Source organism: Athene noctua, chromosome 4, assembly GCF_965140245.1.
Source record: "Athene noctua chromosome 4, bAthNoc1.hap1.1, whole genome shotgun sequence".
Lineage (NCBI taxonomy): Eukaryota > Metazoa > Chordata > Aves > Strigiformes > Strigidae > Athene > Athene noctua.
In genome coordinates, this window is record NC_134040.1 from 74,152,661 (window position 1) to 74,179,852 (window position 27,192).

The 27,192-nt window shown below is 40.1% G+C and overlaps 1 protein-coding gene across 2 annotated transcripts in view; it reads left to right on the top strand.

The window, feature by feature from the left end:
• GALNTL6 (polypeptide N-acetylgalactosaminyltransferase like 6) overlaps positions 1-27,192 on the top strand; it is a 512,016-nt gene that overhangs the window by 181,872 nt on the left and 302,952 nt on the right. The gene's annotated exons all lie outside the window — the stretch shown is intronic.

Genomic DNA, 27,192 nt, shown 5'->3' on the forward strand with positions numbered 1-27,192 from the left:
AAAGCATTCCTAACAGCCTTTTTTTTGATTGCAGCATGTCACAAGGACATGTTCTGAACTAAGGGGTCAGACCAAGCACAAATACCTTATCTCTGAAAATAGCCAAGTGAAAATAAAAATAATGTGTTTCATATGACTGGCTATGTAATGATTGGACAAGGAATGGGCAAAATATTATTAAAATATTTTTCATATTGATGTCACTTGTTATACTGTGACCAAATATAAGCAAAAGTGTTGATTTCCAAAGGGACATATGTTACAACTAAAGCTGAATTGTCCTCAAAACAGTGGATAAAACCTGAGTCCAGTACCTATAATTACCAAGAATATCCAAGATTATGTTACCATTGTCGAACTCCAATCCTTTAGTCTTGGCTAAAGCTATTCCACTTCATTCTGACAGTCTAAAAGTATTTGAAAATGGAAGGAAATTGTATTTGCAGATGGACTGAAGGACAATTTGTTACAATGAGTAATGTAATTTTAATGTACTTTCACATGCTGTATGCCATATGTGCAAGAAAGGTTGTGTTCTTTCTGTCATCAGAGTATATTCTGATTTGAATCTTTCTTTTATATTACAATTTACAACTATTTAACATAAGATTAATTAAATTAAAAGGAAGGAAGGGAAACAGCAGTTGAATTGCATCTTAATCAGTGTCTGGAAGTCATTACTTTACAAAGGCCTATCTTCTATTATAAAATAAATCATGCTTTCTTGATCCCACTATCAGAAGACAGCCAACACCTCCCCTAAAATACCTTTATAACTGAATCCAGTTGACAGATTCATAAGACTTCATAAGTACTTAATTTTGCAGGGGCCTGAACCAGTAAAATATTTCAAGTGTAGGTTAATTTTATAAACTGTTTTTCCATTTCTCTTTTCAATCTTTTTTGATCACTAACTGAAAAAATTATCCTTATATGTGCTTAGGAGGAAAAAAGTTTGGAACGAGGATTAAGTTATTCCAGGCATTTTAGGAGTTGTCAGATCAATGTTAATTGTGTTCCAAATTGCAAAGTGTAAAATGACAGATATCTAAGAGAATGTAAAAGATAGAAGTGGCATGTATGTAGAAAAAAGCATATATGTAGGGAATCATGCAATTGTAGAATGGCTTGCGTTGGAAGGGACCTTAAAGATTATCTAGTTCCAACCCCCCTGCCATGGTCAGGGACACCTTCCACTAGCCCAGGCTGCTCAAAGCCCCGTCCAGCCTGGCCTTGAACACTGCCAGGGAGGGGGCAGCCACAGCTTCTCTGGGCAATGTGTTCCACCACCCTAACAGTAAAGAATTCCTTACTCATTTCTAATCTAAATCCACACACTTTTCAGTTTAAAACCATTATCCTTCATCCTCTCACTATACTCCCTGATAAAGAGTCCCTCCCCATCTTTCCTGTAGCCCCCTTTAAGTACTGGAAGGCCACTATAAGGTCTCCCTGAGCCTTCTCTTCTCTAAACTGAACTACCCCAACTCTCTCATCCTGTCCTCATCAGGGGCTTCAGTCCCCTGACCCTCGTAGCCTGTCTCTGGACCCACTCAGGCAGGTCCATGTCCTTCTTATTCTGGGGGCCCCAGAGCTGGACACAGCACTGCAGGTGGGGTCTCATGAGAGCAGAATGGAGAGGGAGAATCACCTCCCTTGACCTGCTGGCCACACTTCTCTTGATGGAGCCCAGGATATTGTTGGTTTTCTGGGCTGTGAGTGCACATTGCTGGCTCACAGTCAGTTTTCCATCCACTACTACTCCCAAGTCCTTCTCCACAGGGCTGCTCTCAATCCACTCCTCACCCAGCCTGTATTTGTGCTTGGGATTGCCCTGACCCACGTGCAGGACCTTGCACTTGGCCTTGTTAAACTTCATCAGGTTTGCACGGTCCCACCTCTCAAGCCTGTCCAGGTCCCTCTGGATGGCATCCCTTCCCTCCAGCATGTCAACCACAGCACACAGCTTGGTGTCATCTGTAAACCTGCAGAGGGTGCACTCAATGCTGCTGTCCGTGTCACTGACAAAGATGTTACACAGTGCAGGTCCCAGTGCCAACCCCTGAGGAATGCCACTTATCACTGCTTTACACTTGAATGTGGAGCCGTTGACCACAACTCTTTTGAGTGGGATCATCAGGCAATTCCTTATCAACCAAGCGGTCCCTCCATCAAATCCATGTTATCCAATAATAGGGACCTTCTTGAGGGATGTGCACTGACGCTTTGGCAATGTACTTTTGATTCCTAAATATGTAATGAGGACCCCGTATGTTTTGGAAAAGAAACAGTAATATTTATGATTAGCTGATGGATAGCTAAAGCATAGCCAATGTAATGCAAGCCAATGCATGGAGTCGACTAAGAAATTAGCAAAACGTGTTATGTAGCTTTGTAATTCCCAGTCCTACTCCTAACATTATTACTGTAGTAGAATATCCTAGTATATTCATATTTTTTCCAGTATACTTCTATTCTTTGTAATAATAATAATACTTAAAATATTCTGACTTATTTATGTTTTTATTGGCTTCTTTGTGATAGTGTTTTCTGAGTGTGACCATTTAAGAACTCTTTAATAATGATTTCTGTAATTATTATTCATTAGATTACATTAACTTTTAATTGTTTTTTTCTTTGAAAATCACAATGTAGTAATACAAAAGGAAAACTAGAGTATCTCAGTGCACTCTTTTGGGACATACTGTATGATTTCTGTCCCTCATAACAAAATAAAATACAGCTGAGCTCAACTTCATGAAGTCATGAAATAACACCAGTGAAAGGCTTCTCAGGACATTCTAGGAAAGACAGACAATGCTCATTACACAGAAAAGAAGAAAGAAGTGAAGTCTTTCTTGAATTCAGTTTAGCTGTTTATCTGTAAAGCTTACAATTTCCTGGGCACTGGCAGTGTGAATTTCATAAATCCAGTTATGGAAAGGTGCTAGTTTCTCCATGACTAGTTCTGTTTCAAGGCCAAATATTTTGATCCCCTTTTATTCCACCAAATTAAAACCAATTTGCGTGGTCTCTCCTCACTGGCAATCATTCAGTTATTTTAAAGCTAAGGAAAAAAGTAATTTTCAAGACATTCAGAAAAAATGGCACTATTTCTATTTATTTCAAGTGTTCTAGTTAATCTTTTCTGGCTCTAAAATGATAAATGATCTTCATATAAATGATTAAGTGATCTCATATTACTTATGGTTTTGTGGGGCTTTGTTGGGCCACCTGACATTCAAATGCATGTTTATGGTGTTTCTATCATTAGTTCACATTCTGTTAGCATGATGATGGTTCTTGAGAAGGACTGAAGTGAATAATGGAGTGGTAAGTCTTTACATGTAGCCAACATGTAATTAATATTCAAAGACTCTTGCAGAGACAGAGGCTTCAGTAATTGGTACTACTTTTTCAACTTCTCACTTACATGGAATTTGCTCATGGTATAGATCCTTCCAAGGTCAGTTTCCTTCAGATGATATTATTTGCTGAAGTCCTTTTGAGTGGAGAACACCCCTGTGGGCTTCCCACTGAGAAAACAAAGGTGTTAGTACAGACGCAATCACACCATGGCTGCTGCTTATTGTCGCTGTTCCATCAGTGAGGGTCTGAATCTGTCTGGTGTCCATTTGTGCCACACATAGTTTTTATGCAGTGTTCTTTGATATCTTAGAGTCCTGCTCTGTAGGATATCAGTTTTACAGCAGAAGAAACATTAACTAGTAGCTACACATGTAATCCGAAGACCTGTGATACGTATTCATGGTGGTATTTACTGGGATGAGGTGCTTACTTTTGGAAAATACATATCTTATGTGTTAAGAGTAGGAGAAACACATCTGAAAATGTTTCACATATTCAATGTCCAGGCAAGCCTCTTCAAATGTGCATAGATTTCTAGACTTTGACATCAGATCGTTTTTTTTTCTCATGCCCTCGTAGATTATTACTCTATTCTCAATGCAGAAGTGATGTACTTTTACTGGATATATATATGTGTGTGTGTGTATATATATATATATATATATTCCACTCCACTGCTAATGACGTTACAGAAAGAAGCTCCTCAAGAAGGTATACCAGTGTAAGATATCACAGGTGGCGTGGCCTGTAATTAAGGCAGCAGTCTGGGAGTCTATAAATCTAAGTATAATTTCCAGTTTTCTCATGGCTATTTCATTTCCTCTGTGACTCGATTTCTTGGAAAGAGATAACACTTTCTGGCTGTGTTAAGAGTGTTGTAGGATATTGTTTCTAACTGGTAGAGAAAATGCAAAGCAGTCTTTGGAGTCATAATTCCTTAACACCTAATTTGTCCAACAGCCATATTTTTTCTATACCCTAGTAAAAATCTGTAAATTAGTGTGTGATGTGGGACTACACTGCTATCAGTTTTGCTTGTCACAACAAGATCTGGTGGGCTACTCACAGGTTTCTCAGTGATATTTTCATGATCTTACTGATACTGTTGCTCAGATGCACAACACAACAATTAGCTCCTACAGATATGCCCAGCTGTATCTCATGTAACAAAGTGTCTGTTGTACAGCCACCACGGAAAGGAAATGATCATCCATTCTGCTTGGATTTTCCTCTCTGAGTTCAAACCATATGTCATATTGATTTAGAAGAGCAAAAAATTTAAACCAAACAACCCAACTCTGGAATCAACAACTTAACATTTTCTGAAGTTAACTGGACACACAGATGGGTTAAAAATTGCCCACTGACAGATCTGCAGATATAATTGCCATGTGAGTTATCCCTTCATCTCCAGAAATGATAATGCAATACTGACACAAATGGTTACAATTTAATAAATTATTTCTTAGTAGTCAAATACAAGGTCTGTGACACAGATCATTCATGCCATTCGTTAGGTCATTTTCTTGCAAAGAAAAAATGACTTGGGGATCCACAGGCTACCTGAAAAGTATTTCCTGCCATGAATAAAAAGACTAAAGTGGTCCTAGGTAGATATAAAAATTAATTAATGTACATGATACTGGTAAGAGTATTATTTAGGTAGTCAATATAGATGGAATGCTCAGCCTTTCTTAAAGAAATTAAGTATGGATCTTTGCTGAAACAAGATCATTTTATTGAAAGCATCATGATTTTTACTGTTGATGTTTTCCAAATAAGACATTTCAAATTTTATTCAAAATGATGCTTTTTCTTGGAACTTGATGGTTTTAAAATCCTCAAAATGTTATGGATTTTTTTTAAATGAGGTTTTTTTTGAATGCCCAAGATTGATTTTTTTTTTTCTTTGTCTAGTAATAGGAAATCAGTTATTCATGTGTTCCTGTTGCTTACCTTACCTGTATAGAACTTTTGAAACTCACAGGGCAGCCAGATGAGACACAGGAATGATATTGGTCCAAGTGATTAAGAGATGAGTCTGTTTGAGAATTTTTCCCCATATATATTTGTATTTCTGAAGGTTGTTCTCTAAAAAAATAAAAACAAAAACCAACAAAACCGAAAACAAAACTAAACCATCATGCTGAGACACAGTATGAAAGATATTTGTGCTGAGCACCTTTATTTTAAATGTACATATAAACATTGTCTGTTCCATTTGTTATTGGAAGGAGAGACTGGTCATTTAGGAAATACATTTCTTTCTGGTTACACTTCTGGTTACACTGGTCATTCAGGAAATTAATTTCTTGCTCTTTTCAGACAATTTGATAAATAACTTTTCATATAGCCAGATTTTTCATCCTCTACCCATTGTCACTGTAGGTATTACATTCCAAAATTTCTAATTTTTTTCTGGAATCTTGGTAGTTCTTTGACTGCTATGATAGAATTATTTTGACAGGTTAATTGTATCTTTTTTGTATGCTATCATGTTTACTCTTGCCTTTTTAATACGTTAGGAAAAGCACTGCAACTACTTCTCTAATACCAGTTAATTTTCTGTTTTGCTTGCAGTTTATTTCTCTTTCCCAGGTTTTTATTGCAGTTTCAATATTTCCAATCTATCTGAGTGTATATAAGACTTTGAAAACAGTTCTAAGAATTTTAGTTGCTTAGTTTTGATATAAGAATGCAAGAAGCCAATAGAGGGAATGTGCTGTTGGGTTGCAGAAGTACTAATTGCTATACTGTTGATAGAACAGGGAAGACAGCCAATTAGTTGCCAGATATCGAAGCCCTGATTTACTCAAAGACAGAAAGGACCATTTAATGGCTTATTTTAAATATACTGCTCATCAGTACAGAATAGACATAGTGAAATGAAAATTATTTCATTTAGTCAACCCAATCACTTTGATTTTTCTCTGAATATTATTCTGTCATCACCCAAAACCAGTGATTGGAATATAGCAAAAGGAATTCAAAAATTTACCTTAAAGAAGAAAAAAGTAATTTCTGACTAAACAGTTTTGAGAGATACTTTAGGAAGAAAAAAAAATAGACTTTAATTGTTTACCTTTTCTGAAGTAAGCCATTAAGTCAATCAGATATTACAGTGGAGGGGGAGGGAACAGAATAAGCTAATCAGAGAAACTGACTTTATTGGAGCTGATATGTCATGCCATCTTTTTGAAGAATGCTGAAAGAAAGAACATTTAAAATAAGAGCTGTTTCTATTCATTTATTTTCCTCTGGGAATACAGTGATGACATGCCATGATGAAGTATATGCTTAATTTGCATTAAAAAATATGATAACTATAAACAAATGCAAATCTTACAGCTGTCATAATTTTTGTTTCAGTAAGTAGTAAGCAATGTCTTATGTGTATCAGAAGAGTGTTCTTACACTGCAGTTCAGAGTTGCGAGTGCACCTTATGTGAACACAGTTTGTAGGTAGCTACCAGTATGCCTATTAGTCCAGCTACAGCAACACTGATTGATTGTATCGGGGCAGTGTAGATCTTCCTTCATCTCTGCGTAGAGATCCTGGATGCCGAAGCCTGTTATATTGCTATTTATCAGCTACTGACTTGGCAGGTTTCTTTGTTTGATTAGAGGCTTCCAGAGCATGGCAACTGCTGTGGCACCAATGGCCACTGAATTTCCAGGCTTTCTGTGCAGAACTAGGAGTCTGAGATCCCTGAATGCTCCCCTGAGGGATAAGATTCACAGGAGAGCATCATGAAGGCCTAAGGTAGTAATTCAGAAGCATCCATGAGAAGAAATTATGTTGCTTCCACCTCTGTCTTTATGGCCTGGGTAGTGAGACTAAGAGTCCTAGAGAATCAATCAGTGTCATTTTTACTCCATTTCTGAAAGTTATTTTATCTATTTCCCTCAAGAAATTCTCAGCTATATGTGCTCATCAATTATGAGTAATAGCAGTAATGATGAATTACAACCCTTCTCAGATAAGAGGAAGGATTCGAATGTGTAATTCTTGGGCTTTTAAAGAAGTAGAGATTGAATGTTTATATTTCAATATGGTGCTATTTCTGATCATGAAAAGCTATTTCTAACTACCAATGATAGCTTTCCCATTGTAAAATGCTGCAAAAGAGGAACTGAAGGAATAGAAAAATGGAAACTTTCCAGCTGAGCAGAACTGATGGAAAACAAAAAATAAGGTTTCACCTCTAAAAAACTTTTATCAATTCTGTTAATGATATTAATAGCCTATAGAGTGATGTAGAAAGAGTGCATACTGCAAGTTCTGTAGTGGTTTTCTGTTTTCAATTTCTGTTCTTTAACAGAAACCTTTTTTCTTTTATAATGGTTTGTAGATGGTTTTGCCTGCATGTGTATCCTGAAATTATTATATTCTGTGAAGGACATTAAAAATTCAGTGTAATTCACAGGTAAGGAGCTGTTTTTATAGCATAAATATAAATTTATAAAAACCTTTGTCTTCCAAAGTAATTGATTAAGGAATTGATAAAGTGACCTCTGAGATGCAGCTGTCAATAGTTTTGTATTTGGCTGTTGAGCCATTTTGCTTCTGTCTGCTAATAAGATCTCAGAGGAAAATGTAATATAATTTTAGAATGTACTGTATCAACCAATGGTTATCCTAGCAGTTATTGAGCCATTTGCACAATCTTTGTTCCTCCTATTTGTATATTTAAATAGCATGTGAAAGCCTTATTTGGAGGGAAGGAATGAAGGTTTTAGTTCTTTCCTATATTCAGTATAGTCTATAACTTTCTGTTTCTTCAAAATGTTATCTTGACAAGGAGAAGACGATTTTAAAGATCTTGACCTTTACATGCCTCAGTGCAGGCATTTCATAAAGATTAGTTCTGTAAACAGACAGTATGCTCTATAGTTCTACAAACAAACATTCATACAGATTAGTTCTATAAACAAACTAAAGAGAGACATTGAAAAAGAAGTGAACTGTATATGTTTGTGATGAAAGTGGAAACAAAATGAAACTCTGTTCTTGGGATGGAATGTTAAAAGGAGACAAAAGAGTCAAGAGTGCATTTGTATAGGAATAAAAAGTAGTGAAGACCTGAGATTTTACTTCTATGTGACCCTAAGAAACTATGCACTGGTGATTTTTTTTCTATCACGTCCATTCAAGAATTTTTGAGAATAAAGTGCAGTAGAATAATTCTCCCAAGCTTCTGTGGTCAGTCCTTATCATTTTGAATAGCTCCCGTTTTTACATTCAGAACTTATCAAAGAGTAACAGAGTATCTCTAGAAGATATGAGACAGCATCATACAGTTTGCAACATTAAATGTAGTTCCCTATCGGTTATGAAAAAAATTAGTTCTGTGATACTTACATGGATAAGTGCAAAGTGGCCTCCCAGTACTGAAAGGGGGCCTGCAGTAAAGAAGGGGAGGGACTCTCTTTCAGGGGGTATAGTAATAGGACAAGGGGTAACAGCTTTAAAATGAAGGAGTGTATATTTAGGTTACACATAAGGAAGAAATTATTTACTGTGAGGGTGGTGAGACACTGGCACCGGTTTCCCAGAGAAGCTGTGGCTGCCCCCTCCCTGGCAGTGTTCCAGGCCAGGTTGGACGGGGCTTTGAGCAACCTGGGCTAGTGGAAGGTGTCCCTGCCCATGGCAGGGGGGGTGGAACTAGATGATCTTTAAGGTCCCTTCCAACACACACTGTTCTATGATTCTATGAAATACAATCAAAGTTGTGCTGGGAAAGAAGCGATGACTAAAATACTGGTTTACTCATCCCATATTTCAGATGGGATTTTATACTGGGAATTCTTTCAGCATTATATATTAAACAAATTTACTAAATTTAATTTAGGCCTCTGAACTTGCAATTCCTTTAGAAAGAATTTGAGAACTTGCAATATAATTGGAACTGTAGTGGTAGCCAAAGTCTCAATAAACAGTCATAACCTAATTGTTCACAGCATTAATGATGAATGTGCTTCATGCAGTGTACAATGTACTGTTTTGTAAAAAGGAAAAATGTTCATCAGTTTATCTTAATGCAAGTCTGATGGGATTAAAAAATTCTAAAATATAATGTTCATGATTGCCTGTCAAGGAGGTGGCATGCAAAGGATATATAATATGAAAGAGATGGTTACAATTACTGCAGTTACATAAAGTGTTTCACATATTAAAACACATTTGCTCTGCAAATATAAAGTGCTGTAGACACTGGCATGATTCTACGACTCTTACTCAGGCTTATTGGTCTGGATGTCCTGTTGAAAATGGTGAGATCAGTTTGGAGCCAGATGCTGAGCACAAATAAGGGTATTATAGTCTCAAATATTGATTTGGAATGAGATATTTTTCAGTAATGCCTCCTCCAGAAGTTTAAACCCTAATATCTAGAAAATAAGATTTTGTTTTCTTTCACAAGTGGTTAAGTTTTTCCTTGCTGACTACAAACTTGCTTCCTCAGATTGTGAAATGGCATCTCACAGTAATTTAAGTGGTGATTTGGGGTTAGTACACACCCCCACTGGATCTCAAGTTACAACCTAATATTACACTGCTGCAGAAGCCAGGCAGTGTAAGGTTGTGGCTGTACAGCATTTGTCTCTGTTGGAAAACTGTGTGCATGATAGAACTGACTCTTGCCACTTAAATCTGTATGTGAAAAGGAATTTATGTGTGGCTGTAACTCAGAGTCAAGCTTCCTTTTTAAAGCATAATGACTGTGGTCTCAGTACTCACAGCAGAGATTTGAGGCACTTGTGATTGAAGTTAGCGAGATTCTTCCCCCATTCTTCCCTGCCCACCCCCTGCCTTTGAAAACTCATCAGTGATACCATTTAAATTTAATTGGTAAGCTAGTTTTTAGGGACTACCAGAGAGACCAAGGAAGGGGTAACAGAGTTCATAATACTTCCCTTTGGCTCATATTAATTAGAGCAGTGAAAATGATCCTCAGTGTACCCTTCTGTAGGCATTGGTATGTTGATTTTAACTGTGACAGGCAAAAGGAAAATTGTATTTCGAGTAACTTGCCAAGAAATGTCTGTGACTAAACCATAAACCAAGGATACATATTCTAGCTTGAAACTAATGTTCAAATTTCAAGAAGTGCTATGTTACAAAAATTATTAAAGTTGTTAGCCTTTCATCTTTCTCTATATTTTCATCAGGGGTGGGGGGTAAATGTGGTATCAAATCTTTAACAGATCAAATTCTCCTCTCTCTAGTACATTCTCCCCTTGTGTTTGAATGTTAATCTCAGTGCTTACACAATTTTGTAAAAAGAGAAATAAACAAGCCAAAGCAAATACACAATTTAGGGAAAACATCAAGAAGCAGATGCCATCTGCCAATGAACTTGTGATAGTCCTAATTATATTATTACCCCTTCTATATGGTGGTCAAGGTCTGTCGGTGGATTCACATCAGTATTATTGATGAAGTGCTGATGTTGATGAACATATTTAATGTGTAATACTTGGGCATTTATTAGAGTTACTGCCTGAAAGTGAAAAAGAAGGGAAAATACTTCAGAAGTTTGGGGGATTTTGGAGAGGGGAGAAGCAGGGGGGTGTGTGGGAGGAGGTCTCAGCTCAAATCTGTCTTCTAGTTTGTCACTTGCAGTCTAGGAAGGTGTTTTGGTTTGGTGGGCTGTTAGCACCCTGTGGTCTTTATCCTTTTGTTTAAACTCTTTCAGGACTAAGTGAGATTTAATAGGAGTTCATATGTAGATACTAGTTTTTGGGGGTTTTTTAAGATAAATATATATTTTAGGAATTTTGGAAAAGGAGTTTTATCTAGATAGTCTTCTAAAACATGTGGCTCATTTGCAGGGAGAGTTTGAAATGAACAAACAGCTGAGAGACCTTCAGACTAGACCTGTCTTTGTGCGTAAGGAAGAGGAGAGCTCCTTAGACTGTCTAAATTGAGTTGCTTGTCTCTTGCGACAAGGTGTAAAAATTACCAAGTCTGTCAGCTCAGGGCAATTACTGCTTGACTGGTTGCAGAAAGAAATGTTTTATTTTGTATTTCAGTTTCCAGTTGTTGCCTACTTTGCTATAAAAATCACAGTTCAAAGAAGAAGAGGAAACTAATCCTGACTAAACCATGGCAAAAGAGCTGGAAGAAGTACTTGACAGCAATTATAGCATATCAAGACTATACTTTTAAATTCAGATGCAATGACAAAAGAGAATTTTTCCTTACTACTTTTGTGTTGTTGTTTAAACATGGAATAACCTGCTGTCAACCATCTTTAAAGACTATTTCTTTTAAAGATTTAGGGAAGACATTCCTTTAACCTGAATCCAGGTCAAAAGACCGGTAAGAGGAATTTCAGTTTTAAAGGTTTGCCAATTGATTAACCAAGACTTGTCTTGTCTGATCTACGTAATATTTGAGGGAATTTTCTATCGGTGTAATATGCTGATGCCACATATTACCTGCACACTAGTCAGTAATCTTGTGTCTTGCAGATTTCATCATCTAGAATAACCATGATGGTAATCACAAGCACACCATTCCAAAGAAAGTAGAAAGCTCTTTATGCTAGAATTCACCAGTTGCTTTCCTTAACATTGCAATTGTTAAAGTTTTTCAAAGATGATATAATGTATTGCTATATGATACTATCTGTGTGCTTCTAGTTGACTTGATATTGTAATCTTAGGTTTTTTCATGTATGTAAAATACAGTTTAGCAGAGAACATAGTTAAATTCACCAACAAAATTTTGGAATATTTCTTAGCCTTTTGGCCTTCAAAAGGCCAATGAGATGTTTGGATTGAACAGTCATTCCTAAAAAAAAACAATAAATTGTGCCTCCTTACCTGTCAGAGCTTTTTTCTTTTGAGGGTATAAATTAACTTCACAAGTACAAAAGTCTAGTGTAGTTATCTTGGTGCAGTTTATGACTTAAATATGTCTAAGGTGACTTTTCCTTCCTGTTTTCATTAAACAAGCTGACAGGAAAATTATTTGTCTGAAATGATTTGTCTGACATCCAATCAATATATATGAAAAGTCAGAGATATATGATGGGGTTTTGGCTATAATTTGCCTTATAAACACTAGCTTATCAAGTGATGCTCTGTAATCACTGCTTCTCCAGGAGCACAGCTACCTTTTGCCTGTGGTTATATGACACAAAGTTGTCCGCCTTCCTTCTTGCAGTGGAGTGGTATCTGGGAGAATCTGTCCTCCTTCTAACAAAAAGAAAGTAAAAAAAGAAACCTCATTTCTAGGAGTGGCATTTTGTTCTGCCAACCTGCATGAAAGTTCTGCTGTTTACAAGTTGGAAGCAAACTCTTTTTTTTAGGCAATCTTAACTAAAAGGCCTGCAGGTGATGTTGAATTGTGAATAGTAAGTAAGACATGCCAGGCAATTCTATGGAAAAACAAACTAGCTTTAATGCTTAGATTAAAAAAAGAATAATCAAGATGTATTTCTAAATTGAATTATCAATAGTCTTTAAACATGTGTGATAGTTTAGGCCCTGCCGGGACTGGAGACCACGTTGCTGTTGTCCCTCCCCCACCCTCAGACACAAGTAGGGCACAAACCCCGGGTTAAAATAAGAAGAAATTTAATACAACTGTGTAATAAACGATCTGAACAACAACAGTAGCAATGATAGCAACAATAAACAGTAATAACATTAAACAAGACAAAAGATATACAGAGAAATACCGCAAGGGACACAGACAGCTCCGTGCTTCCCGGCGACCAAAGCCACAAAGGAAAAAGTTCCCGCGCTCCCGCATCCAGACTGACCTCAGCATGGTATGAATAACCCGGCTGGAGATTCCTTCCCACTTCTAGGGAAACTTAACCCTATCCTAGCTGAACCAGGACAACATGGAGACAGTATTGCTTTTGGTATTTGTCAGTTAATTTACTCTTAAAACAGATTTATATTTTTGTATTTTTGAACGCTAGCCAAGTAATTGCAGGTTACCCTGACTATTACTTCTATGTTACGTGCTGACTAATTGGATAGCCTGTATGTATTTTTGAAACTTTGGTCAGTGTTTATGAGGTTGCTGGTGCCTCTAGTTGCTCTTTTGAGGAAAGGCTGTCCTGGTTATTGTATACTTTGAGTCACTCTTCAAGGATTTTTTTAGTTGCGACACTAATTTAATTTTAATATTGTCACACAAAAATTAAAAGAAACCTCTAAATAAATAACATGTTAGTTCATTTGATTTTTTTTGTATATTTTGTTCCCAGCTTTTAGTAAAGCAGCTATACTGGGAAGAAATCCAAACTTCACATGCTTCAGAAAGAAGAGTGAAAGCTGTGAGCTGTTAAAGTTCTAGAAGACAGACATTTTAATTAGCTGCTGTTAATCAGTAAGTTAAGCAATACTGCACATCAGTATTTTATTTAAATGACTTTTTTCTCCAGGTTTATACAACTATCAACCTTTTTTAAAATTCGTAATAAACTGATACAGACCAGGTTTTCATCTGATTTTTTCTCAGGAACCTGAATTTTTACATGGAACTTAGGAGACCCTGAGCATTTCTTGGCAATATCATATACTTAAGTAACATTTTTTTCATTTTGTATCTGGTTTATTTAGTGAAAATAATTACACATCTCAGAAACGCCAATGGGAATAGCGATAAAAGAATAGATTCTTAGCTACAATTTTAGCCTGCTGGTGTAGTTCAGGTCAGACCTATCATTTGAGGGTAGCTTAATATCACACTCATAAGAACTAAGTTCAGGAGCTGAATCCCCATTTTGAGAAGGTCCCTTAATGAAAATCCTTGAGGGTAGCTGTCTCTCTGAATGCCTGGATAAAGAACAGTTTGTTTTCAAAAATTTCTTGGTCACACAGAATCACGGAATCGTCTAGGTTGGAAAAGACCTTGAAGATCATCCAGTCTGACCATTTACCTAACACTGACAGTTCCCAGCTACACCATATCACTGAGCACTATGTCAACCCAACTCCTGAACACCTTTAGGGATGCGGAGTCCACCATCTCCCTGGGCAGCCCACTCCAATGCCTAACAACCCGTTCTGTAAAGAAATGCTTCCTAATATCCAGTCTAAACCTTCCCTGGCGCGACTGGAGGCCATTCCCTCTTGTCCCATCACCTGTTACTGGGTTAAAGGGACTCATCCCCAGCTCTCTGCAACCTCCTTTCAGGGAGCTGTAGAGGGCGATGAGGTCTCCCCTCAGCCTCCTCTTCTCCAGACTAAACACCCCCAGTTCCCTCAGCCGCTCCCCGTACGACCTGTGCTCCAGACCCTGCCCCAGCTCCGTTGCCCTTCTCTGGACACGCTCGAGTCATTCAATGTCCTTTTTGTAGTGAGGGGCCCAAAACTGTACACAGGAATCGAGGTGCGGCCTCCCCAGTGCCGAGTACAGGGCTCAGATCCCTTCCCTGTCCCTGCTGGCCACGCTATTGCTGACACAAGCCAGGATGCCATTGGCCTTCTTGGCCCCCTGGGCACACTGCTGGCTCCTGTTCATCGGGCTGTCAATCAACACCCCCAGGTCCCTCTCTGACTGGCAGCTCTCCAGCCACTCCTCCCCAAGCCTGTAGCGCTGCTGGGGGTTGTTGTGACCCAAGGGCAGCCCCCGGCATTTGGCCTCATTGAAACTCCTCCAGCTGGCCTCAGCCCATGGCTCCAGCCTGTCCAGGTCTCTCTGCAGAGCCTCCCTACCCTCGAGCAGATCAACACTCCCACCCAACTTGGGGTCATCTGCAAACTGACTGAGGGTGCACTCGATCCCCTCGTCTAGATCATCAATAAAGATGTTAAACAGGAGTGGCCCCAACCGAGCCCTGGGGGACACCACTCGTGACCGGCCACCAGCCAGATTTAACTCTTTACCACAACTCTTCGGGCTCGGCCATCCAGCCAGTTTTTTACCCACCAAAGCGTGTGCCCATCCAAGCTATGAGCATCCAGTTTCATCAGGAGAATGCTGTGGGAAACGGTGTCAAAGGCCTTACTAAAGTCGAGGTAAATAACATCCACAGCCTTTCCCTCATCCAGTAAGCAGGTTGCCCTGTCATAGAAGGAGATCAGGGTTTTCAGGCAGGACTTGCCTTTCATAAACCCATGCTGACTGGGCCTGATCCCCTGGTTGTCCATTATATGACTTTTAATGGCACCCGAGATGACCTGCTCCATGACCTTCCCTGGCACCGAGGTCAGACTGACAGGTCTATAGTTTCCTGGATCCTCCTTTCTGCCTCTCTTGTAGATGGGTGTCACATTTTCCACCCTCCAGCCCAATGGCCCCTCCCCAGTTAGCCATGACTTCAGGCCAATTATGGACAGTGGCTTGGCGAGCACATCTGCCAACTCCCTCAGCACCCTTGGGTGTAACCCATCCGGTCCCACAGACTTGTGTGCATCCAAGTGGTGCAGCAGGTCTCTGACCACCTCCTCTTCAACTGTGCTGACCTCAGTCTGCTTCCCCTCCCCATCTCCCAGCTCCTGAGGCTGGGTGTCCAGGGAACAGCCAGTTCCACTGCTAAAGACTGAGGCAAAGTAGGCATTGAGCACCTCAGCCTTTTCCTCATCCTTAGTTACCATGTTTCCCTCTGCATTCAATAAAGGAGGGAGATTTTCCCTAATCCTCCTTTTGCTGTTAACAAATTTAGAGAAACATTTTTTGTTATCTTTAACAGCTGTAGCCAGGTTGAGCTCTAGCTGTGCTTTGGCTCTCCTAATGTTCTCCCTGCATAACTTCACTACATCTTTATAGTCTTCATGAGAGACCTGCCCCCTCTTCCAAAGGCAATGGATTCTCCTTTTGTTCCTGAGATCCAGCTACAGGTCCCTGTTTAGCCCGGCTGGTCTCCTTTCCCGCCTGCTTGTTTTCCAGCACGTGGGAACAGCCTGCTCCTGTGCCTTTAAGACTTCACTCCTGAAGTATGTCCAGCCTTCCTGGGCTCCCAGTTCCTTCAAGGCAGCCTCCCAAGGGATTTTGTTAATCAGTCTTTTGAACAGGACAGAGTTAGCCCTCTGGAAGTCTAAGGGGCAGTTTTACTAACCCCTCTCTTCTTTTCTTGAAGGATTGAAAATTCGATCATCCTATGATCATTTCACCCTAGACGGCCTCCAACCTTTACCTCCCCCATAAGCTCTTCCCTGTTCACAAGAAGCAGGTCCAGGAGGGCATCTTCCCTGCTCAGCTCACTCACCAGCTCTGTGAGGAAGTTATCCTCCACACATTCCAGGAACCTCCTGGATTGTTCCCTCTATGCTGTGTTGTGTTTCCAGAAGATATCTGGGAGGTTAAAGTCCCCCACAAGAACAACAGCAAGTGACTGCGAGATTTCTCCCAACTGTTTATTGAAATCTTCATCCACCTGCTTTGGTTGGGGGGTCTATAGGAGACTCCCACATCAAGATCTGCTTTATTGGCCCTCAACCTAATCCACACACTCTTATCCCCGTTATCACTATACTTGATTTCTGACCTCTCATAACATTATCTAACATACAGGGCCACTCCACTGCCTCTCCTTCCCTGTCTGTCCCTCCTGAAGAGCTTGTAGCCATCAACTGCAGCACTCCAGTCGTGTGAGGCATCCCACCACATTTCTGTTATAGCTACTATGTTGTAGTTCTTGTGCTGCATCATGGCCTCAAGCTCCCCCTGTTTGTTGCTCATACTGCGTGCATTGCTATAGATGCACTTGAGATGAGGTGGTGAATCCAACACCTTTTTGTGAGTGTGGTCAATTGATAGAGACAAAAGAGAAAAGAGAGAAGGAAAGGAATTGATAGGAAGGTTTTTCATTGCTTACTGTAAATGTACCATGTAGGGATTTTTTTTTCATTCATTTATTTTTAGCAAAGGCTTTCAAAGGTATATTGAAGGATAAATTCTTTCAATGAGTTGAAGTGTATTTCATGCATTTTCACAGACCATCTGGATGATGACTTCATTGTAAAGGAAGTGAGCTCATTACTAGTGATTTCTGTAAGCAGCAAGTCTGATTTTAGCAAAAGTATCATGGATTTTGGAAAATATTCTGAAAATATAATTAAAGCAAAAAAATCAAGACTCAGTAATTAGAATTAATATCAAAAACTGAAAACATTTTGAAATGCCAAATGTAACCTCATACAGAAAGTTTTCCTCTATGTGGAAGGTCAATTCTTAATCCAGTCCAAGTCCTCTGTCATAGTTTCTCTCAGTCGTAACAATAAACAATGAGGCTTTAAACTATTTTAAAGATGTAGGTTTACTATTTAAGAAAGTACAGGAAAAATTAAACATGCAGAAACACTTTCTGTAAGTTAAAGTACAGCAAATGAATGCAGAGATGAATTAATGTCAACAAAATAAGCAAGTCTAGTGTGTTTTTTTACCACTGGAAAAGATGAGGAACAATGATTTATTTCTGCTTTTCTAGTCTCAAATGTAGTTGACAAATTAAAAGGTAGAGTTTCCAGTAATTCTTCTAAAACAAAACATACAATTTAAGTTACTCTCTGGTTCATGTTCTGTTCTTCCGTTACCTGTGGTAATGGAGATCTAGGGAAGTGTGTATGCTTGCTCTCTTAGCATGACTGCTAAAGATCTCATCCTTTCTCCTCAAAGACTGAATTTACTGAGGGTCTTTTGATCATACAGACAAAAATAGAATCAAGAATTACTGTGTGCTGCCTAAATACATCATGAATCTGCATAATGGAATTTAGCATTTTTTAATTTTTCTCACTGAGAAATAAATTTTTAGCAAGTTGCTTCATATACATCTGACAGTTAAAGCTGTGTGGATGTAAGACGTCTGGGGTGATAGCTAACTTTTTTCTGTCAGTGGTAAAAAAAGAAAGTATTGTTTTGGTTTGCAAACAGGATTTTCAACTTGGATGTCTATCCTTTGACAATGTTAGTTAAGTTTTGTCATAAGATACATAAGATTTCAAAAAACAGAGACTGTAATTTTAAAAGTTTGGTTTTCAAAATATATTTTTGAGTTTGCTTATTTTAACCCAGACATCATCAAAAAGAAAGAAGTTCAAAAAATAGTTTTGGCTGAATCCAAACATCAGCTCTCAGCTAGTTAACTTTCTCAAAAGGTTCCTAGTGGGTATATGTGGGTTCCTGCTGAATTATGTGTAAGTGTGGGCCTTGGGATAAATATTTAGTTGTGATCTATAGGTGATAAGTTGTCCTGAATAGAAAAGATTTTAAACTAATTAATTGAAAATCTCTTCATTTCATTTTTTGCGTCTCCACATCTGCCTCTGCTTGATTTCACAGCATATATTGACTGGAAATTTCAGTCGGCTTTAATACAGGAAATTTACCTAAATTTGTTTCAGGGATTTGAAATGTAGTTGGCCTTAATTAGGCTCCTGATATTCAGAAAGAGGTGAATCAATGTCAAGGAAGGAAAAGGCCTGTGCAGAGCTGTGCTCATAGCAGGTCAAGCATTAAGTTTAGTTCTCCTTACCAGAAGAATGTCAGTCAGTCATAAGGCTCTTTAAAATGGAGAATGTGTTTTAAACCACAGAATGAATGATAAAAGGCATTATTAATGATTGCAGTTGTACTGAGTCTGGCTGAGATGGAATTAGTTTTCCCCATAGCAGCCCCCATAGTGCTGTGCATTGTACTGATATCTAGGAAGGTGTTGATAACATACCCATGTTCTGGCTACTGCAGAGTGGAGCTTGCACAGCATCAAAGCTGTCTCTCCAACTTCCCCCCTCACCAGTATGCTGTGGGTGGTCAAGGTCTTGGGAGGGGACATAGCCAGGACAGCTGACCCAAACTGAGCAAAGCTATATTCCATACCATATAATGTCTGCTCAGCAACAAAAGATAAGAGAAAGGAAGGGGGGGCATTCGTTATTACAGTGTTTGTCGTTTGGAGCAATCACTATGTGTACTGAAGCCTTATTTCCTGGTAAGTGGCTGGACATTGCCTGCTGATGGGAGTAGAGAATAAACCTTTTGTTTTCCTTTACTTCCATGCACAGCCTTTATTAAATTGCCTTTAGCTTGACCCATGAGTTTTTTTCCATCTTATTTTCTACCTATTTTATCCTGCTAAGGAGGAGAGTGATAGAGCGGCTTGATGGGCACTTGGCATCTAGCCAAGGTCAACCCATTACAGCAACATCAGTGGTGTCTTACAAGAAGAGGGAAAGGCAGTCAGAGAAGTGTGGTAGTGAGTATATGCACCAGTATACATAGTATTGAAACAGTTTTCAGAAGAGTAAGGTGTCTGATTTGCCAGAACAAAACATGAAAAGGGAATCATTGAGATTCAGAGTGTTACTTTGGGTGATGTAGAAAATGTTTTAAGTAAAGCATAAGGACTTAGGTAGACCATTCTCAAGAATGTGACATAACTTGAGTTTCGGTTGTATCTGCCATAGTTTCACCTTGCTATAGCTTAACATGTTAGTACAGTTCCCTGGGCTTATATTGATTGTCTTGAGGATAATTATAGTATCTCAAAATTGGTGAGGGTGGGGGTGCCTGTTTTTTAATTGAAATTTAATTTTTTAATTATTTGCATACTCAGCTTCATTTTCATATTAAACTATTTATCATCTGAAAATATGGCACTGTATTTATAATGTATAGATCCAAGGGGGCCCAAAAACCGCAATAAAATGCATATATACTACCTGAGGAAGTTACCTTCTTGGCCTTTAGTATGCAAACTCTGCTTGCCTATGAACAATTCTCAGCTTTACAGAAGGAAGAATGATAGCCTTGTCACTGAATCAGGTGGCATAGGTCTTATTCCTGGGTCTGCCTCAAACTGTGAATATAGCGGCCTTCTAGGCTTCTATTTCAAGGGGGCCTTACAGAAAAGATGGTGAGAGACTCTCTATCAGGGAGTGCAGTGATAGGATGAGGGGTAATGGCTTTAAACTGAAAGAGGGTAGATTTGGATTAGATATAAGGAAGAAATTATTTACCGTGAGGGTGGTGAGGCACTGGAACATGTTGCCCAGAGAAGCCGTGGCTGCCCCCTCCCTGGCAGTGTTCAAGGCCAGGCTGGACGGGGCTTTGAGCAACCTGGGCTAGTGGAAGGTGTCCCTGCCCATGGCAGGGGAGTTGGTACTAGATGATCTTTAAGGTCCTTTCAACCCAAACCATTCTATGTTTCCATGATAATATTTACTATCTCCTTATGCAAGAATTGATTTTTTTTTTTTCCTCTGGTAGGGGTCTTACAGAGTAAATCTAAATTTGCTGAGAGTTGTGACAGCTCATGTATTCTTTCTCTGCAGGATACGCATCATGGAATAGTGCTTCTAGTATGAGTGACTATGCTGTTGCACACTGTTGACTCATACATAGCTAAATTTCTTTTTACAGGTTATTCCATCTTCTTTGTGCAATAGCCACAAAGCCAGCTTCTAGAGCTAGGTTAGGTTGAGTTCATGAAAATAAAATAAAATTAAAAGTTAAATAACTGCTATTAATAGATTTGTTTCATAGCACATCGTATTTGTTTTATTGTAATGGTATGTGGTAAATGACACATGGTTATAATATGTCCTTGAATGAAGAAAGAAAGCGGGGGAGGGAAAAATCTTATGTTAATTACAGCTGTTGAAACCATATCATTTTGTATTTCTGGGCTTTCTAAAACTGTACCTACGCAACTGTAATTTTGCATTAACTTTGTGGAGCTGTTTAGTTCCTGTATATGCCATGTTAGTAACACTTTAGTTTAAGCTTTTCCAAGAGATCAGCTTGGACACATGCATTAATTATAGAAGACCCATTGGTACTAGAGGCTATCAGAATGCCATTCATGATACAAGTCTGTATAAATTAATTTATTTAAGCACTGAAACAAACACCACTATTAGTAGGCATTTTTTCAGATAATCTTGTTCCATAGTAGTTCCTTTTTATACGAGCAGACTGAGCCTTTTTTCTGGCTGAGTTATGTTTCTGATGTGCTTACTCATTCAGTGTTTGGTTCTGATTAACGGACTATGGCCAGTTTGTTCTAATGTTAAATGAATAAAGCATTCCAGTGGCTGTGGCATTTGGTGATAAGTAGTTAGACTAAATAGAAGATGTACTGTGCATCCCTTGGCTACAGAGTTATGATTAGATTCAGCTCAGCCTGCAGAGTGCTGCTGAGGGTATTGCTGCTCTGCTGTAATTGTAGAGCAATTCATATCAAAACAGCATGTGTTGCTGCTTATCTTGCATTGTACACTGTGGCATTCTAAATACACTGGACATTCCAAATAGTATGGTCTTTTTTTTTTTTCCTTTTTTTTTTGTGGACTTACTAAAGTGGGAAGGGGGATACTCTGAGTCTTTCTGCCAACGAAGCCACTTGAGTCCTTGCAGCAAGTGTTAAAAGCTATAGAAATTTTTAAAAAAATAATAATTCTTAGTTATTTTTGTGAAGTTTTTGTTCAAGTATTCAGACAATTTAGTTTTCAAAGTTCATATGCAGTTACCCTTCTGCTGAAATAACAATGCCACTGGGTAACCTCATGATGTACTTTAAAGCAATCGCTTTCCCCACACACACTGTATTTTTACTCTGCAATGAATATGTTGGAAGTTCAGAGGCTGCATTTTAATGTTTCAAATGGATGAAAAAGATGGGGGGTTTACTACTCTAATGTTCCATAAAGCACAGGCTATAAGATTTAGGAATTAATTATTGATTGAGAAAATGCACATATTTAAGATAAAGCACAGTATCTTGATTTCAAATAACCAAAAAGAAATGAGTGATATTAAAGTTATCATAAGCAGAGGTGGATTATTTGAACTGTTAGCTGTATAATCAACCTTTTCTGCTAGGACACAACTGCCAACAGCAAGGGTCAGGTTGAAATCTAAAGTGATATCTAGTAAAATGCCAGGATACCAGCAAGAGTTAATCTCAAAAGCACTGAGCACATTTTTTTCTTCTTGCAAATTAACTGACTGGCTGCTGTGGTGCTGGGATAGCGGGGCCAGTAGCATGGAACTAGAGGGCAGGGAGGCGAGGCAGCTGGGATCCCTGTGTAAGAAAGGGGACATTGACAAAGCCATTGGAAGGGAGACACAAAATCAGTCTCTGGAAGCAACTTCTGTCAAGTGTGAGGGAGAGGTATCCCTTCAAGGATGACCTGACATGTCGACCAAGTAAGAGGACCACTATGGAAAGAGGCATTCAATATGTGAAGGAGCCAGCTGTGCGGGAGGCAGTTTACTGCGACCCAGATAACACACAGTTACCCACAGATCCAGATGAAGTCTGATGCACCCGGCCCATGTGGAGGACCTTTGTACGGAGCACTCCCTGATCATATACCAATGCATTAGCACCGATGGACTGGACAAACAAAGAGGGACCAACAGTGGATGAACTGGTTCGTCGACTACAACAATATGAAGAAAGCATCTCTTCCCTCATCATCGCAGCTGTGAAACAATTATCTCAAGAATTCCAGCAATTTAGGGAGAACATGTCCTACTCCCCACCTGCACGGACCAGAATCTCGGCTATTAGGAGCAATCGTTTCCCTGCTTGAGAGAACCAGTACACACCACGGGGGAAGCTGTGGCATTGCCTGCATGACCATGGAGAAGACATGAAGAAATGGGATGGAAAACCTACCTACCTCCTAGAAGAGCGGGTATGTGAGCTGGAAGGAAGAACAAGTCGTCCTTTCAGGAGAAATGCTGCTCCGGTTTCCAGTAATCGAGATGAGGCTGAAACCCGTGCACACCACGCTAACCCATTGGTCTTTAGCGGGTATTATGACCAACACTAGAGCGGCCCTGCCTCTAGCCAGGCAAAGGACAGGGTCAACTGAGTTGACTGGACTGTGTGGATTCAATGGCCTGGCACATCTGGCCCCCAGCAGGATAAGGCTGTAGTGGACACTGGTGCGCAATGAACCCTAATGATGTCAAATTTTAAAGGAGCTGAGCCCGTTTGTATTTGTGACAGGGAGTCTCACCAGCTGACTGTATTGGAGGCCGAGGTGAGCCTAAATGGAAAAGAGTGGGGAAAACACCCCATTGTGACTGGCCCAGACACTCCCTGCATGCTTGGCATAGATTATCTCAGGAGAGGTATTTTAAGGACCCAAAAGGATATTGGTGGGCTTTTGTTATAGCCGCCTTGGAAACAGAAGGAATTAAGCAGCTGTCTGTGTTACCTGGTCTATCAGAGGATCCTTCTGATTTGGGATTGCTGAGGGTTGAAGAACAACGGGTGCCAACTGCCACGACTGTGCACCGACGGCAATACCGCACCAACCGAGACTCTGTAATCCCGATCCATAAACTGATTTGTCAGCTAAGAGCCAAGGAGTCATCAGCAAGACACGCTCCCCTTTTAACAGCTCCATATGGCCAGTGCAAAAGTCTAATGGAGAGTGAGGGGTGACAGTGGACTATTGTGGCCTGAATGAAGTCACACCACCGCTGAGTGCTGCCGTGCCAGATGTGCTAGAACTTCAGTATGAACTAGAGTTGAAAACAGCCAAGTGGTACACCACAATTGATATTGCCAATGCATTTTTCTCCATCCCTCTGGCAGCAGAATGCAGCCACAGTTTGTTTTTACCTGGAGGGGTGTCCAACACACCTGGAATTGGCTGCCCCAGGGGTGGAAACAGCCCCAGCATTTGCCATGGACTGATCCAGACTGCACTGGAACAGGGTGAAGGCCCAGAACATATACAGTACATTGATGACATCATTATATGGGGTAATACAGCAGAAGAAGTTTTTGAGAAAGGGCAGAGAATAATCCAAATCCTTCCGAGAGCCAGTTCTGCCATAAAGTATAGTAAAGTCAAGTGATCTGCACAAGAGATCCAGGTTTTAGGAGTAAAATGGGAAGATCGACATCGACAGATTCCAATGGAGGTGATTAATAAAGTAATAGCTATGTCCCCATTGGGATACAAGAGGACTTTCTGCGAGAGAATGGACATGTGAGCAATCCTGCGTGAGAACAAGACTGGTAAGAGCCTCAGCTGAGCAAGAATGCGATAAGGATGTGACCCTGAATGAGGGGGGAGAAACTCGATGAGACAAACAACCCCCGGAAGGGGTTGGGACGGAAGAGGAAGTTACACAAGGCAGGAAGCCTGGCAAGGCTGATGTGGCACTTTTTATCCAATCATACGAAGGTTTAAAGCGCGGGCTAAGTTAACTGTCCAATCTTGAGGACTTGCACTGCGTGTTACTCACGTGTGCGGGAGAACATTATAAAAGGGCTTTCCTGGTTGTCATAAACGGGCATTGCTTGATCACATTGGTTGTGATCAAGCTCTCCCGCATGTCCTCACTGACTAACAGAAAGGAAACACAAGCTTTCTTGGGTGTTGTGGGTTTCTGGAGACTGCACATTCCAAATTACAGTCAGATTGTCAGCCCTCTATCAAGTGACCCAGAAAAAGCATCATTTTGTATGGGGCCCAGAGCAGCGACAGGCCTTTGAACAAATTAATCAGGAAATAGTTCATGCAGTAGCCTTCGGGCCAGTTCAGACAGGGCAAGATGTTAAAAATGTGCTCTACACCGCAGCCGGGAAAAATGGCCCTGCCTGGAGTCTCTGGCAGAGAGCACCAGGGGAGACTCGGGGTTGACCTCTGGGGTTTTGGAGTCGGGGATACAGAGGATCTGAGGACCGCTGTACTCCAACCGAAAAGGAGATACTGGCAGCATATGAAGGGGTTTGAGCTGCTTCAGAGGTGATGGGGACTGAAGCACAGCTCCTCCTGGCTCCCCAACTGCCATTGCTGGGCTGGGTGTTCAAAGGGAGTGTCCCCTCTACACACCATGCAGCCAATGCCACGTGGAGTAAATGGGTCACATTAATCACACAGCGGTCTCGAAAAGGGAAGCCCAGCCACCCGGCAATATTGGAAATTATCACAAATTGGCCAGAAAGCAAAGATTTTGGAATGGTGCCAGAGGAAAAGGTAGCACGTGCTGAAGAGGCCCCACCATATACTGAGCTACCGGATAATGAGAAGCGATATGCCCTGTTCACCGACGGGTCCTGTCGCATTGTGGGGAAACATCAAAGGTGGAAGGCAGCTGTGTGGAGCCCCACACAACGGGTCACTGAAGCTGCTGAAGGAGAAGGTGAATTGAATTAGTTTGCAGAGGTGAAAGCCGTCCAGTTGGCCTTGGATATCACTGAGTGAGAAAAGTGTCCGGTGCTCTACCTCGGTACTGACTCACGGATGGTGGCAGATGTGCTGTGGGGTGGTTACAGCAGTGGAAACGGAGCAACTGGCAGTGCAGAGGCAAACCCGACTGAGCTGCTGAATTATGGCAAGATATTGCTGCTCGAATAGAGATTCTGGTTATGAAAGTATTGTGAAGTGCTAAGGCTTGGACAATAGGTGCAAGCCAGAGTTGACCTATAGATGAATCCTCTATATTTTATAGATGATAACCATTATACTAGTAGGTATTGTACTAAACATGTTTATCTTGAATATATATATATATATATATATGTATATCTCCTTATCTTTCCTTGTGTATAGGCAAGATAACAGGGTCACAGAGACAGCTGTCTGGCCCTGTGACCTGGCGTGTGACCTTGCTCATAAATCAGTTAGATAAGGCAGGAAACTCCCTTAGTTTCTCCCCTGAGCCCTGGCCAGGCTCTGGGGGAATCTAACGTGAGAAAGAAACCAGATATTTCCGCTTAAAACAAAGGTGCCAGCTATTCTGGCTTGCTGATTTTTAGGTATATAAGGCTGGGCCTGTTTGCAGCAACTTTGGAGGCCTCACCTACAGGTGGAGGCACCGCGCAGGATTTCCCCCTTGCCGGGACAGGCTCTGCAAACCCTCGCTGTAACCGGGGATGCCCAGCATCTGCGGGTCTGGGTGATGGTAACGTGTGCAAGTGGTGATGGATCTTTCTTAATCACTATTCTCTTTCTCAGGTAGTAATGATTTGATGCATTACCCTGTATTTTCCTATTTGTCTAAGCGTGCTGTTCTGTCTTTTCTTACTGTATGTTTTCTGTATTATTCTGTTACATTATTTAGTTATTTTGAGTAAAATATGCCTTCTCTTTTCACTCTGGTGTCTGAGTTTAATTGGTATCCATAATCAGCAAAACAGAAATTGGTGTCAGAAGTGGGATAGGACAAAAATGCCATTATTTAAAGTAACCATTGGATGTTTTAAATTGCATGAAAAGATACCTAATGAAGAAGGAAAAGAAGATACATATTCAAGTAAACAAGGGTGGATTTTGTTAATCGCATGTAAAAAAACCACCAGAGTAAAGAGAGGCTGTTTTCGGAGCGCTCCCAGATGGAGCAACAAATGTGTGATTTGCAGAGTCAAATAGTGATGTTGCAATGCCAGAATAAGGTGTTTGCTGATAAGCTGGATACTTATCCGACAGTAGCAGAGAAAGTCGTGGTGCAAGTAGCACAATATAAATACATGAGAAGGAGGGGGCGAGTGAATTGTAAGAAAGTGCATGTGGTGATTGCAGAAGCGGGTGTGCAGTGGGATCCTGGTAAAGATCCTATATTGGGCAAACTGTGAGGATGAAGTAAACAATATAACTGAAAGATTTAAGCAGAGACCAGGGGAAACCCTGCTCTCTTGGATGGTCTGTTTACATGATCAGGGAGCTTCAGGAATAACCCTAAACACAGGAGATTCTAAAAGGTTTTTGATTTTAAGTTCAGATTCTTCTGTGCAGGATGCATTTCAAAACAATATTCAGGATATGATTTGTTAGCATTGGCTGCTCTGGGATTTAATACCAAATATCCTACAGAGAATGATTGGCTGGCATCTAACCATCTGTGGTATACTTTGCGAGACTATATCCAGTGAATGAAAGAGGAAA